This window comes from Helianthus annuus, chromosome 10 (genome assembly GCF_002127325.2).
Source record: "Helianthus annuus cultivar XRQ/B chromosome 10, HanXRQr2.0-SUNRISE, whole genome shotgun sequence".
In the NCBI taxonomy this organism is placed as follows: Eukaryota; Viridiplantae; Streptophyta; class Magnoliopsida; order Asterales; family Asteraceae; genus Helianthus; species Helianthus annuus.
Genome location: NC_035442.2, coordinates 171,561,759 through 171,576,529, shown reverse-complemented (window position 1 = coordinate 171,576,529; position 14,771 = coordinate 171,561,759).

Below are 14,771 nucleotides of genomic sequence, written 5' to 3'. Positions count from 1 at the left end.
TTTTGTATTTTGATCTTAAGAACTGTGAAATTAATTTTTAAGTCAATCGAATATTTTATCGATATATCTGCCAAAATTTGTCTAAATAATTGTAACACCTCAAAAAAATTCGTCCAATAATGCATTGACACGTGTCATAGGCTTTGCATATGCGAAAACATACTTTAGAGGGACTAAAGTTGACAAACAGTGAAAACTATGGAACGTAAGGGTCCAAAGTGTCAACAATGGATAAATAGACTCTATAATAACCCTACATGGTGTTAATAACCCTAAACGGATAGATCATGGATCATACGAAGCGGAAAATGCACGAAAGTGAGGAATTACAAACTATAGGGACTAAAAGTGTCAACATGTTGAATTTATACCTCTGAGTGATCTTTTGGCAGCCCCAAAGCTTTGTAATGATAAAATATACTCACTAGAATATGTGGTAAAAATTTCATGAAGTTTCGTTATCGTATGAGAAAGTTATGGCCAAAACCGTACTTGAAGGGTTAAAAGCGTCAACGTCGAATTTCATGACTTTTCGGGTGAGTGCAAAGTTAACCGAGGACTTTACCATGTTGGTAAATGTCCCAATATTCCTAAAAATCAAGTTTGAGGGTTTACGAGTCAAGATTAAGCAGCAAAAACATCGTATACGAAGAACAGGGACCAAAACTGCAACTTTTAAACAATGTTTCGAGCTGCAGATCCCAGGCGGCCCGCCTGGGCAGCCTTACGCGGGCCGCGACCCGTGCCCAGATGCAGAGTTTCGCGAATAGTGGCATTTTGGTCCGATTTTTGAGTGCATAACAGCTATGAGCACCACCAAAACTCACCAATCAGCCCTCATGCATGTATGGACACCTGGAGACTTCTTACAACCTCTGAAACACTCTTAAATTCAGATCAATTCCTCATTTGGGGGCACTTGTGTTAGTAACCAAGAACACACAACTTTCAAAAATTCACAAGGCATTTCCAGGAGCATTCTGATCGACAAGGCAGCCTCATAGTGATTCCTAAGCTTCATTAGGACCCTTGTAAGCATTCATAACCCTCTCTAATTCGTTCTAGCATAGATTATTAGCCAAAAGTCAATCCGTAGTAAATATAGTTTGACTTTTCGATTAAACGAATTTAGCTCAGTCATTCTCAAATTGAATGTACCTATAAGTTGGTATTTATGTGGGAAACAAACCCTCAAAAGGGTATTCTCTGATTCTCACTCTAAGCATGTTATTTGTCGAGTCAAAGTTGTTCTTAAAAAGTCAACAGGAAGTGTTTTTGCAAAATATAGCATAAATGGTAATGTAGATGACATGCAATCAGTTTGATCATCAAAATGACTTTATAATAAATGTAAGAAAATGTTTTATCATGATTAACTCGACAATCTTTAGTATAAACTCGGATCGGAACCGAAAGTCTTATAAAACGACTTTTTCGTTGACTCTCGATTCGGATCCATGCATGCATGTTTGAGATCTGTATTAGAGTTTATTTTTGACCATTTTTATTTAAGTCTAACTCTCTGGAATTTTTACAACTTGAGTCTATGCTTAACCGATTCATATGCATATTTCCGATTATGCTTAAAAGTTGACTATTTTGCCCTTTTTGATATAAAACGTGATTTTTGGAAAAGTGAAAGAGTAGAAATCTTTATTACTGATTTATAAACGTGCACCGAAAATTTGAGATCAGTTGGAGGTCCAGATTTTGAGTTATGGCCGATATCGTAAAACTATAGCTTTATGTTAAAGAAACGGCGCATTTAGCGTATAACCTATTTAAGGCCACTTTTCGATATAAAACTTTTTACCCACTGATGTTATGTAATATTTTGGGCTTTTTGAAGATTTTTATTTAATTTTTGGCTGATCGTATCATAGGTCGCTAAGTTGATTCGGTTAATGCCAGTTTTGACCGTTTAAGCCATAAAATGAGTTTTATAAATTCTTTTGACCCCAAACCTTTTTCTACTGATTTTATTTGTTAAATAAATTATTTTGAGCATTCTGGAAATATAAAAATCTCAGCTTTCTTTTGAAAACCCGGAAACGGCTCTAAATCGCCTTTCTAAGCGTTTTTAACGCATAGTATGCGTTATACCCACATTAAACATATAAGGATTATACCTACTGATGTATTTAGCATATTTTTATAAAATAACAGTAAGTATAAGTTTTTGAACTCAGATTTCCAGTTTTGACATTTTTAGCCCTTGTGAAATTACTAAAATACCCCTACGGTGCATAGTTTGATTTTAAATGATAAGTTTTGTATATGGGTCATACCCTACTATTATAATATGTCAAATTAAGTATATTTACTGTATAAATCAGACCTGTAACTTAGATTTCCAATTTAACACTTTTATAATCTTTTAAATGACCAAAATGCCCTTATAAGGCATAAATTGAGTTTAAATTCATTCGGGGCATAATAGAACATAACTTGCTGATATTATAACATATTTAAAGCATATTATCTCAGGGAACTTGCATATGACTCTTTTGGCTACCCGTAACGCTCTTTTAGCGCTCGGTTCGGTTTATGTAACTAGTTTGCATAAATTGACCGAAACGGGTCAAACGTTATCATTTTTGTCTCAAATTCCAGAATGTATTTAGTATACCCATATTATACAAGTATTCAAACTTGTCGGGTCTAAATCACATTCTATCCGGTCTTCGCTTAATCGTGCGCTTGAACCGTATCGTCCTTAAACTAACCGGTCTAAGCTTAGGCTTAAATAAAAGACCCGTTAGGAATCTAATAGGTTATTATAAACCTTTGTTCCAGAATAGGAGGCCCAGTAAAAGCTACCCTCACTTGCCAATTGTGATTCATACTTACTCAGGTAAATACTTTTAACTTATTTTCCCTATACGGGCTTGGGTTACGGTATATAGAATATCGCTTGATCGAGCGTACAAAATCTTGCACCCTTGGGTGTTCAATTGAATAATTTTGATCGGCTCGTTTAAACAGTCTTGTTTTACTTTAAGCCTTTGGGGGGTTAATGACCATGTCCCGGATATCCTTGGCATTATCTTACGAGATGGCCACGACCAGAGCACGGGGTGTAGGCGTACACCCGTCGTGTATAACTCTTTAATGTGGTGTGTCTATTAATCTTTAACCCGGACAAGATCCCGGGCTACTGAACGCACGAGTAACATGTAATTCGTTCACAAGATTATATTGCATAATTAGCCCAAGTTATAAAAATATTTTTATGCCATGTGCATTTAAATAAATTTTCAATCATTTTCAAAATGAGTCAGTTAATTGTATTTACCAGTGTAAACTGACGTATTTTCCCAAAAGGTTAAGTGCAGGTACTACACGTACTAGGCTGGCTGTTTCCTAGAGCGTCCACAATAGTCTCGCAAGCTCGGACGACAATAAAACTGTTGAACAATTATCTTATTTTATTTGATCCGCCTGTGGATCCGTTTCAACTACTCGTGATATTTAATATTACATTTTATTTAAAGTTGAAATGAATCTATTTCTGCTTCCGCTGTGCATTATTATATTGCGTTGTTTGTCTGTGATGATGCCAACTACGTCACCATACCCCACACCGGGCCCACCGGTGACACGTGGAGATCGGGGTGTGACAGGTTGGTATCAGAGCCAACTCTGAGTGAATTAAACACTAGCCTTCTGTGTTTAATCTCAGTTACACAATTGCACATTCCTCGATTTTCGAATCTAGACAAAGAACTTAGGAAATGTTCAAATTTCTTTTATTTTTACTTTGTCTTATATATATTTTGTTGTGCCATTTGTTTGATTTTTACAGGTTCAAGATGCCGCCACGTGTACGAGGAAGGGGACGAGGAGCATTCGCCACCTCTCATGATCATGAAGCAGGGCCTTCACATAGGCGAACCCCTTCAGGACCCCAAAACACTGATGCCCGAGATCTTTGGAGATCGTTCGCTGAACCCGCCAGGCACTCAGCATCACTGAGTACCACACCTTCCCTACCACACTCTTTTGGGCCTCATTCTGAAAATGAGCCCCACAACTCCCACCAATCCTACATTCCTCTTCACCAGTCACATTATGATTACCCAGCACCTGCCTATCAGGGCCTGTACAACCCTGATGATTACTTGGGAGAACCAGTGGGTCATAACCCACTTGGACCTGAAGACCACTTCCCGGGTGGCAACGAGATGGAGGTCGATGAGGATACCGATCCTTCCATGCCACCGTCCGGTACACCGAACCACCCCATTGAGATATCTGATGGGTCACCGTTCAGGGGATCACCTTACAATGGTCCCGACAGTTTCGAGGAGAGATTCAAGCAGCACGACTGGGTTTATACCCCTAGTTACCACAACTCTCCCATGCACCAGTCCTACCACAGCTCTCCCGTGCACTCCCAGCATCACTCCCAGCAGCAGCTTCAGCAGCAGCCTCAACAGTAGGATCCTTCAGAGGGTTTCTGGCACGACGTAGTCACTCCGCCGCCGCCACCACCTCCGGTTTTGCCTCCTCCGCCTCAGAGGCGAATGGGAAGGAACGCCCGGATGTCCACACGAGGAGGGATACGCATCGGCACCCCTCCACATTCGGGTAGCAGCCGATACTCGCCCCTTCATGAGGAGCCAGAGATGGGAGAGTCTTCGCATCCCGTCTCAGAAGTTACTTCTGCGCCTATCGCGCCACCACCACCACAGGATTTTGGGAACCCAATCCCCGCTTATGCTAGCGCGGCCGCATTTAATCCCTTCGAGCCGACTTTTCCCCCAGGTTATGACTATACAGGGGATCCCTACTGGATAGCTTCAGGCTACAACCCTCTCAATCAGGAGAGTGCTTTTGGAGGTCCCTGGGCTACGGGACAATCGACTTTTGGATACTTATCACATGGATACCAGCAGCCGCAGCCTCCTCAACCACCGCAGTATCAGCCACCGCCGCCGGCACCGATGATGTCGCCACCGCAAGTTCAAGAAATCCTTCAGGGGATAAACGACGTGCGACGTGAATTGCGACATGAAATGCGGGAAGATCGCCGACATAACCGCGGAATGTTTAAGAAGATGGTTGACTTGATCAAGGGTAAGAGCAAGAAGGATTATTAAATCCTTTGTTTGTTAGCTTATTTACTCATGTCCCTGCGAGGACATTTATTCTGTACTCTGCCTCTGCGTGGGCATATTTCTCTTGTTCTACCCCTGCGTGGGTATGTTGTTTCTGTTTAACCCCTGCGTGGGTTTGTTTGTTTGTTTGTTTTGTTTGTTATTTGCTTAGCTCCTGCGTGGGCATGTTATTTGAGAAAAAGTCCCGTATAGGGCAAAGTTGTACTAGTCTACTTTTATTTAAAAAATGGTTAATTTAAGTTTTTCAGTTTATCTATATGCATGAACATAATATACAAATAAATGGAAAATATCAATTATTATTTTAATTGACCATTTTAATAAGAATCTTAAGAAGGTAAAACCTAGCTTGAATGTCTTATTAAAAGGCCTGGCCAATATGGTAAAACCTGGTTAAAAAGATTCAAATCTCTGTTAACATCTGTAAACATGTTAACATTCTTGGCTAGAGTGATCTGTAAAATCACACATGTCACCCTTTTAATAAATTATCCTAAGATTATATTGTATACATGTCTGATTATGACTTGATACCTACGGGTTATGACTAATGTCATATAAAACAAAAAGGCAGCTGTGGTTTATAAACTCCCTGCCAAGCAAAGGATTATTTGTTTTAATTATACAATTCTAATCCTATAAAAATTCTAAATTTGAAATTTAGAAATTGTCCAAGTGACTAGGCCTATTGTGCCAATATATATATTTCATTCTATGATAAATACTGATTAAAGTGCTGAATGAAATTAAATAAATTAACTAATATGGCTTTTATTACCATGGTTAATAAATCGTCAAGAACGATAATACTGTTAGGTTCTAAATAGACCTTGTACTTACTTTTATGTAGCTCCTAAAGCTACATGGCCAAGTCGGAAGAAACAAACAGCCATTCTGAGGAAAACCCGGATAATACTAAGATTCATGTAACTGGTGCGGAGCTACAAGCACTGGTAGAAAATGCTGTTGCCAGGGCCATTGATAGGCAATTCAGAGAATCGAGCGGGACTCGAAGTAGGACCCGAACTGTACCTCGTTCCAAATCCAAGAATCATTCAGAGGCTCATAGCAAGCCGCCCTCTAAGAATGATGTATCAAAGAAAGATGAGCCAAAGAAGAATGATGAGGATAATCACTCCTCCAACCACAGCAGTATCCCGAAACAGGAGATCAAGTAGAAGCATGAAACGCACAGCAAGTCCTATACGTATAAATATTTCGTTTCATGCAAACCCCGGGACTTTACTGGGGAGAAAGGAGCGGTCGACTGTATGACCTGGTTAGATGAGATGGATACGGTTGTAGATATCAGTGGGTGTGCTGATCGGGATGTGGTGAAATACGTGTCCCAATCATTCAAAGGGGACGCTCTAGCGTGGTGGAAATCTCTTTTGCAAGCTGCCGGTAAGGCCACCCTTTACAGTATGTCATGGGATCAGTTTGTGGCCCAGATCAAAGAAAATTTCTGCCCACAACACGAAGTTGAAAGGATTGAGTCAGACTTCGTATCCCTGGTGATGAAGAACCTCGACTGCCAGGCATACCTTACCACTTTCAACACTCTATCTCGACTAGTGCCATACCTGGTAACCCCAGAGCCGTGAAGGATCGCCCGTTTTATTGGGGGTTTGGCACCAGAGATCAAGGCGAGCGTTAAGGCATCGAGGCCTACAACGTTCAGATCAGTAGCTGATCTATCTCTCTCTCTCACCCAAGATGTAGTCAGGTTGAGAGCTCTTAAGAACTCGGAGGAGAATAAGAGGAAACGTGAGGATGACACCTCACGAAGATCGGAGAAAAGACACCGAGGGAACAACGACCACAGGAAAGGGTCGGGATCTAAGAGAGATTGGCAACCGTCAGGGGATAAGCCCCGATGCAAGACCTGCAAGAAACACCATTTTGGGAAGTGTCGTTTAGAATCAAAATCCCATTCTCACGCAAAACGATGTGGAATCTGCAAATCCACCGACCATACAACCTTGGAATGCAAGAAGCTAAAGGATGCAACTTGTTATGGTTGCAATGAGAAAGGGCACATCCGACCTAATTGCCCAAAGAACGCTAAGAAGGCCGATGATGGAAAGAAAACCAATGCGAGAGTCTTCAAAATGGACGCTAAGGAAGCAGTTCAGGATGACAACGTCATTACAGGTACTTTTCTTGTAAATGATGTTTTTGCTAGAGTTCTATTTGATTCAGGAGCAGATAAGTCATTTGTAGATGATAAGTTCTGTAAGTTGTTAAACCTACCTGTTAAAGCCTTAAGTATGAAGTATGAGGTGGAATTAGCCGATGGAACCATAGAAACCGCCTCAATTGTCTTAGATGGATGTGTTATATCCATTAGGAAGCATTCTTTCCCGTTATCCTTGCTTCCCTTTAAGCTAGCTGGATTCGATATAGTGATAGGCATGGATTGGTTATCGCGTAACCAAGCTCAGATTGTGTGCAACAGAAAGCAAGTGATAGTTAAGACTCCGTCTGGTGAGTCACTCACTATCAAGGGAGATACCCAGCATGGATTGCCGGAGCAAGTGTCCATGCTCAAAGCATCCAGATGTCTGCAGAAGGGTTGTGTCATTTATATGGCACAAGTTACTATTGATGAGCCAAAGCCAAAGATCGAAGACATCCCTGTCATCTCAGAATACCCTGAAGTATTCCCAGAAGAACTCCCCGGTTTGCCACCGGATAGGCAAGTGGAGTTTCGAATAGACATCATTCCAGGTGCAGCGCCAGTAGCAAGAGCACCATATAGGTTGGCACCAACGGAGATGAAGGAGTTGAGGACGCAATTGGATGATCTGTTAGCTAAGGGTTTTATTAGACCTAGCTCATCTCCTTGGGGAGCGCCAATCTTGTTCGTTAAAAAGAAGGATGGGTCGATGCGTCTGTGCATCGATTACCGTGAGCTTAATAAAGTCACTATCAAGAATAGATATCCATTACCCAGGATCGACGATCTGTTCGATCAGTTGCAAGGAGCAAGCTACTTTTCAAAGATCGACTTGAGGTCAGGCTATCATCAGTTGAAGGTCAAGGACGAAGATGTACACAAGACAGCGTTTAGGACTCGTTATGGACATTATGAGTTCCTAGTGATGCCTTTTGGGCTCACTAACGCACCAGCCGCATTCATGGATCTCATGAATCGAGTCTGCAAGCCTTATCTGGATAAATTCGTCATCGTCTTTATCGACGACATCCTTATCTATTCAAAGAACCAAGCTGACCATGAGAAACACCTTCGTTGTATTCTCAAACTCCTACACCGTGAGAAACTTTATGCCAAATTTTCGAAGTGTGAATTTTGGCTTCGAGAAGTCCAGTTTCTTGGACATGTGGTAAGCGAGCGTGGTATCCAAGTAGATCCTGCTAAGGTAGAAGCCGTTATGAATTGGCAAGAGCCAAAGACTCCTACCGAGATTCGCAGTTTCCTTGGATTGGCAGGATACTATAGACGATTCATCGAGAATTTTTCAAGGATTGCTGCGCCCCTAACTTCGTTGACTCGTAAGAAGATTAAGTTTGATTGGGGCCCTAAGCAACAGGAATCCTTTGACATTCTGAAGAAGAAGTTGAGCAATGCGCCAGTGTTAACATTGCCTGATGGTATAGAAGAATTCGTGGTATATTGCGATGCGTCGCACACTGGTATGGGTTGTGTACTCATGCAGAGAGGCAAGGTCATTGCCTACGCTTCACGACAGCTAAAGGTGCACGAGAAGAACTACACCACCCACGACTTGGAATTGGGTGCCGTTGTGTTTGCATTGAAGCTATGGAGACATTACTTGTATGGAACCAAGTGTATAATTTATTCGGATCACAAGAGCCTTCAACACTTGTTCAATCAGAAAGAATTGAACATGCGACAAAGGCGATGGATGGAAACTTTAAATGATTACGACTGTGAGATAAGATACCATCCAGGCAAGGCAAATGTGGTTGCCGACGCCTTAAGCAGGAAAGAAAGGGTGAAACCAATCAGAATCAATGCCAAGCGCATTGAAATAAGGAATAATTTGAACGAAAGGGTGTTAGCTGCACAGAAGGAAGCTGTGTTGGAAGCTAACTATCCGGAAGAGAAGTTAGGAGTAACTGAGGAGCAGTTATCCTACGACAAAGATGGAATGCTAAGACTGAATGGACGAATATGGGTTCCAGTTTATGGAGGACTTCGGGATGTTATCCTCCAGGAAGCCCACAGCTCTAAATATTCCGTTCATCCTGGAGCTGATAAGATGTACCAGGACCTAAAAGCAAACTACTGGTGGATTGGTTTGAAGAAGTCTGTAGCTGAGCATGTAGCTAAATGTCTGACTTGTGCGCAAGTCAAAGCTGAGCACCAGAAGCCGTCAGGTTTGCTTCAACAACCTGAAATTCCCAAGTGGAAATGGGAAATGGTGACAATGGATTTCATCACCAAGTTACCAAAGACGAGAAAAGGAAATGATACCATATGGGTCATAGTAGATAGACTGACAAAGTCAGCTCATTTTCTACCCATCAAGGAGACGTATAGCTCCGATATGTTAGCTCAATTATACGTTGATAAGATTGTAGCGTTGCATGGTATACCGGTATCTGTTATCTCCGATAGAGATACTAGATATACGTCGCATTTTTGGAAGAGTTTCCAACAATCATTGGGCACTCGTTTGAATTTTAGTACAGCCTATCATCCTCAGACTGATGGTCAGAGTGAGCGTACTATTCAAACTCTGGAAGACATGCTTCGTGCATGTGCGATCGACTTGGGTGGTAGTTGGGATAAGAACCTACCACTAATTGAATTCTCCTACAACAATAGCTACCATTCCAGCATAAAAGTTGCGCCTTTTGAGGCCTTATACGGTCGAAAGTGTAGATCGCCCATCTGTTGGGCAGAAGTTGGAGATGTCCAACTATCAGGACCAGAAATCGTTTTTGAGACGACGGACAAGATCGTTCAGATCCGCGATCGTTTGAAAGCTGCCAGGGATAGGCAGAAGAGTTATGCGGATCCTAAGCGCAAAGATTTTCACTTCGATGTAGGTGATAAAGTGTTGCTTAAAGTATCGCCCTGGAAAGGGGTGATGCGATTTGGTAAGAAAGGCAAGCTAAGCCCGAGATACATAGGACCTTTCGAGATTGTCGAACGTGTCGGGTCAGTTGCTTACAAGTTAAACTTGCCTGAAGAACTTAGCGCTATTCATAATGTGTTCCACATCTGTAATTTGAAGAAGTGTTTCGCTGATGAATCACTGGTTATACCGCATACAGATATACACATAGATGAGAGTTTAAAGTTCGTGGAAAAACCATTGTCGATCGAGGATCGACAGGTGAAGAAGCTTCGAAGGAAGTATATACCTATTGTCAAGGTCAAGTGGGATGCCCGTAGAGGTCCCGAATATACGTGGGAAGTGGAATCCACGATGAAGGAAAAATATCCTCATTTGTTCCAGTAAATCTCGAGGTCGAGATTTCTTTTAAGGGGGTGAGGATGTAACACCTCGAAAAATTTCGTCCAATAATGCATGGACACGTGTCATAGGCTTTGCATATGCGAAAACATACTTTAGAGGGACTAAAGTTGACAAACAGTGAAAACTATGGAACGTAAGGGTCCAAAGTGTCAACAATGGATAAATAGACTCTATAATAACCCTACATGGTGTTAATAACCCTAAACGGATAGATCATGGATCATACGAAGCGGAAAATGCACGAAAGTGAGGAATTACAAACTATAGGGACTAAAAGTGTCAACATGTTGAATTTATACCTCTGAGTGATCTGTTGGCAGCCCCAAAGCTTTGTAATGATAAAATATACTCACTAGAATATGTGGTAAAAATTTCATGAAGTTTCGTTATCGTATGAGAAAGTTATGGCCAAAACCGTACTTAAAGGGTTAAAAGCGTCAATGTCGAATTTCATGACTTTTCGGGTGAGCGCAAAGTTAACCGAGGACTTTACCATGTTGGTAAATGTCCCAAGATTCCTAAAAATCAAGTTTGAGGGTTTACGAGTCAAGATTAAGCAGCAAAAACATCGTATACGAAGAACAGGGACCAAAACTGCAACTTTTAAACAATGTTTGGAGCTGCAGATCCCAGGCGGCCCGCCTGGGCAGCCTTACGCGGGCCGCGACCCGTGCCCAGATGCAGAGTTTCGCGAACAGTGGCATTTTGGTCCGATTTTTGAGTGCATAACAGCTATGAGCACCTCCAAAACTCACCAATCAGCCCTCATGCATGTATGGACACCTGGAGACTTCTTACAACCTCTGAAACACTCTTAAATTCAGATCAATTCCTCATTTGGGGGCACTTGTGTTAGTAACCAAGAACACACAACTTTCAAAAATTCACAAGGCATTTCCAGGAGCATTCTGATCGACAAGGCAGCCTCATAGTGATTCCTAAGCTTCATTAGGACCCTTGTAAGCATTCATAACCCTCTCTAATTCGTTCTAGCATAGATTATTAGCCAAAAGTCAATCCGTAGTAAATATAGTTTGACTTTTCGATTAAACGAATTTAGCTCAGTCATTTATCAAATTGAATGGACCTATAAGTTGGTATTTATGTGGGAAACAAACCCTCAAAAGGGTATTCTCTGATTCCCACTCTAAGCATGCTATTTGTCGAGTCAAAGTTGTTCTTAAAAAGTCAACAGGAAGTGTTTTTGCAAAATATAGCATAAATGGTAATGTAGATGACATGCAATCAGTTTGATCATCAAAATGACTTTATAATAAATGTAAGAATATGTTTTATCATGATTAACTCGACAATCTTTAGTATAAACTCGGATCGGAACCGAAAGTCTTATAAAACGACTTTTTCGTTGACTCTCGATTCGGATCCATGCATGCATGTTTGAGATCTGTATTAGAGTTTATTTTTGACCATTTTTATTTAAGTCTAACTCTCTGGAATTTTTACAACTTGAGTCTATGCTTAACCGATTCATATGCATATTTCCGATTATGCTTAAAAGTTGACTATTTTGCCCTTTTTGATATAAAACGTGATTTTTGGAAAAGTGAAAGAGTATAAATCTTTATTACTGATTTATAAACGTGCACCGAAAATTTGAGATCAGTTGGAGGTCCAGATTTTGAGTTATGGCCGATATCGTAAAACTATAGCTTTATGTTAAAGAAACGGCGCATTTAGCGTATAACCTATTTAAGGCCACTTTTCGATATAAAACTTTTTACCCACTGATGTTATGTAATATTTTGGGATTTTTGAAGATTTTTATTTAATTTTTGGCTGATCGTATCATAGGTCGCTAAGTTGATTCGGTTAATGCCGGTTTTGACCGTTTAAGCCATAAAATGAGTTTTATAAATTCTTTTGACCCCAAACCTTTTTCTACTGATTTTATTTGTTAAATAAATTATTTTGAGCATTCTGGAAATATAAAAATCTCAGCTTTCTTTTGAAAACCCGGAAACGGCTCTAAATCGCCTTTCTAAGCGTTTTTAACGCATAGTATGCGTTATACCCATATTAAACATATAAGGATTATACCTACTGATGTATTTAGCATATTTTTATAAAATAACAGTGAGTATAAGTTTTTGAACTCAGATTTCCAGTTTTGACATTTTTAGCCCTTGTGAAATTACTAAAATACCCCTACGGTGCATAGTTTGATTTTAAATGATAAGTTTTGTATATGGGTCATACCCTACTATTATAATATGTCAAATTAAGTATATTTACTGTATAAATCAGACCTGTAACTCAGATTTCCAATTTAACACTTTTATAATCTTTTAAATGACCAAAATGCCCTTATAAGGCATAAATTGAGTTTAAATTCATTCGGGGCATAATAGAACATAACTTGCTGATATTATAACATATTTAAAGCATATTATCTCAGGGAACTTGCATATGACTCTTTTGGCTACCCGTAACGCTCTTTTAGCGCTCGGTTCGGTTTATGTAACTAGTTTGCATAAATTGACCGAAACGGGTCAAACGTTATCATTTTTGTCTCAAATTCCAGAATGTATTTAGTATACCCATATTATACAAGTATTCAAACTTGTCGGGTTTAAATCACATTCTATCCGGTCTTCGCTTAATCGTGCGCTTGAACCGTATCGTCCTTAAACTAACCGGTCTAAGCTTAGGCTTAAATAAAAGACCCGTTAGGAATCTAATAGGTTATTATAAACCTTTGTTCCAGAATAGGAGGCCCAGTAAAAGCTACCCTCACTTGCCAATTGTGATTCATACTTACTCAGGTAAATACTTTTAACTTATTTTCCCTATACGGGCTTGGGTTACGATATATAGAATACCGCTTGATCGAGCGTACAAAATCTTGCACCCTTGGGTGTTCAATTGAATAATTTTGATCGGCTCGTTTAAACAGTCTTGTTTTACTTTAAGCCTTTGGGGGGGTTAATGACCATGTCCCAGATATCCTTGGCATTATCTTACGAGATGGCCACGACCAGAGCACGGGGTGTAGGCGTACACCCGTCGTGTATAACTCTTTAATGTGGTGTGTCTATTAATCTTTAACCCGGACAAGATCCCGGGCTACTGAACGCACGAGTAACATGTAATTCGTTCACAAGATTATATTGCATAATTAGCCCAAGTTATAAAAATATTTTTATGCCATGTGCATTTAAATAAATTTTCAATCATTTTCAAAATGAGTCAGTTAATTGTATTTACCAGTGTAAACTGACGTATTTTCCCAAAAGGTTAAGTGCAGGTACTACACGTATGATGTGTGTAAAATGCAACATATAAAACACATCAATTAAGGCATAAAACTAACCCTTTTTAAGTACTAATGTTGGAAAAAGAGTGTTTTTGTCTTCCTTTTGTATTTTCAGGATGAAATGAGCTCAAAATCACAAAAGAAGCAAAAAGACCACTAATTCTACCATAAATACAAGAAAAGGAACAAAAGTGGACTGCCCGGACCCTCAACGGCACCTCCCAAGGCAAAAAGAAGAAAACAGAGTCTGAACACGCCCCGTGTCCAGCGAACACGGGGGCGTGCCCAGGAAGCAGCAGAAAAGACAAACCAGTAGAAGTTTCCATTGCCCACCACGGGGCCGTGTCCAGCGAGCACGGGGGCGTGGTGAAAGTACAGCAGGCGCATTAATTGTAATTCGCAATTACAATTAATGAAGAGAGAGAGTGTCAGGCGGGCACGGGGCCGTGTCCAGCGGACACGGGGCCGTGTCCAGCCTTCTGTTCAGCCTATAAATAGAGGAGCTTGGCTTCATTCTCTCTCATCCCTTGGCACACCACCTCTCTCACACTTCATCCACCACCCACCACCACCATAACACCATCATCCACCACCATCATCCATTGTCCATCGTAGAGTGTGTGAGTCGTCTCGGGATCCAAGATTGATCGTAAGAGTTCTTGACAATCAAGGCCATGTTTGCCTAAGTCTCTTACATCACTTGGTGAAGACAAGTGTTTAGTATAATACTTTTTATTTTTAATCTTTTGCACTTTTTATTTGGTTTTGTATTAATGACTTTAATAACTAGTTACTTATGTTGAAGGTGATCTTTCCTTATCGTTTGTCCGTGGTGTCTTGGCGTTATTTTACTGTCTATATAAAATAAAAGATTTTCACCATTCATATCTCCACGGTCTATAT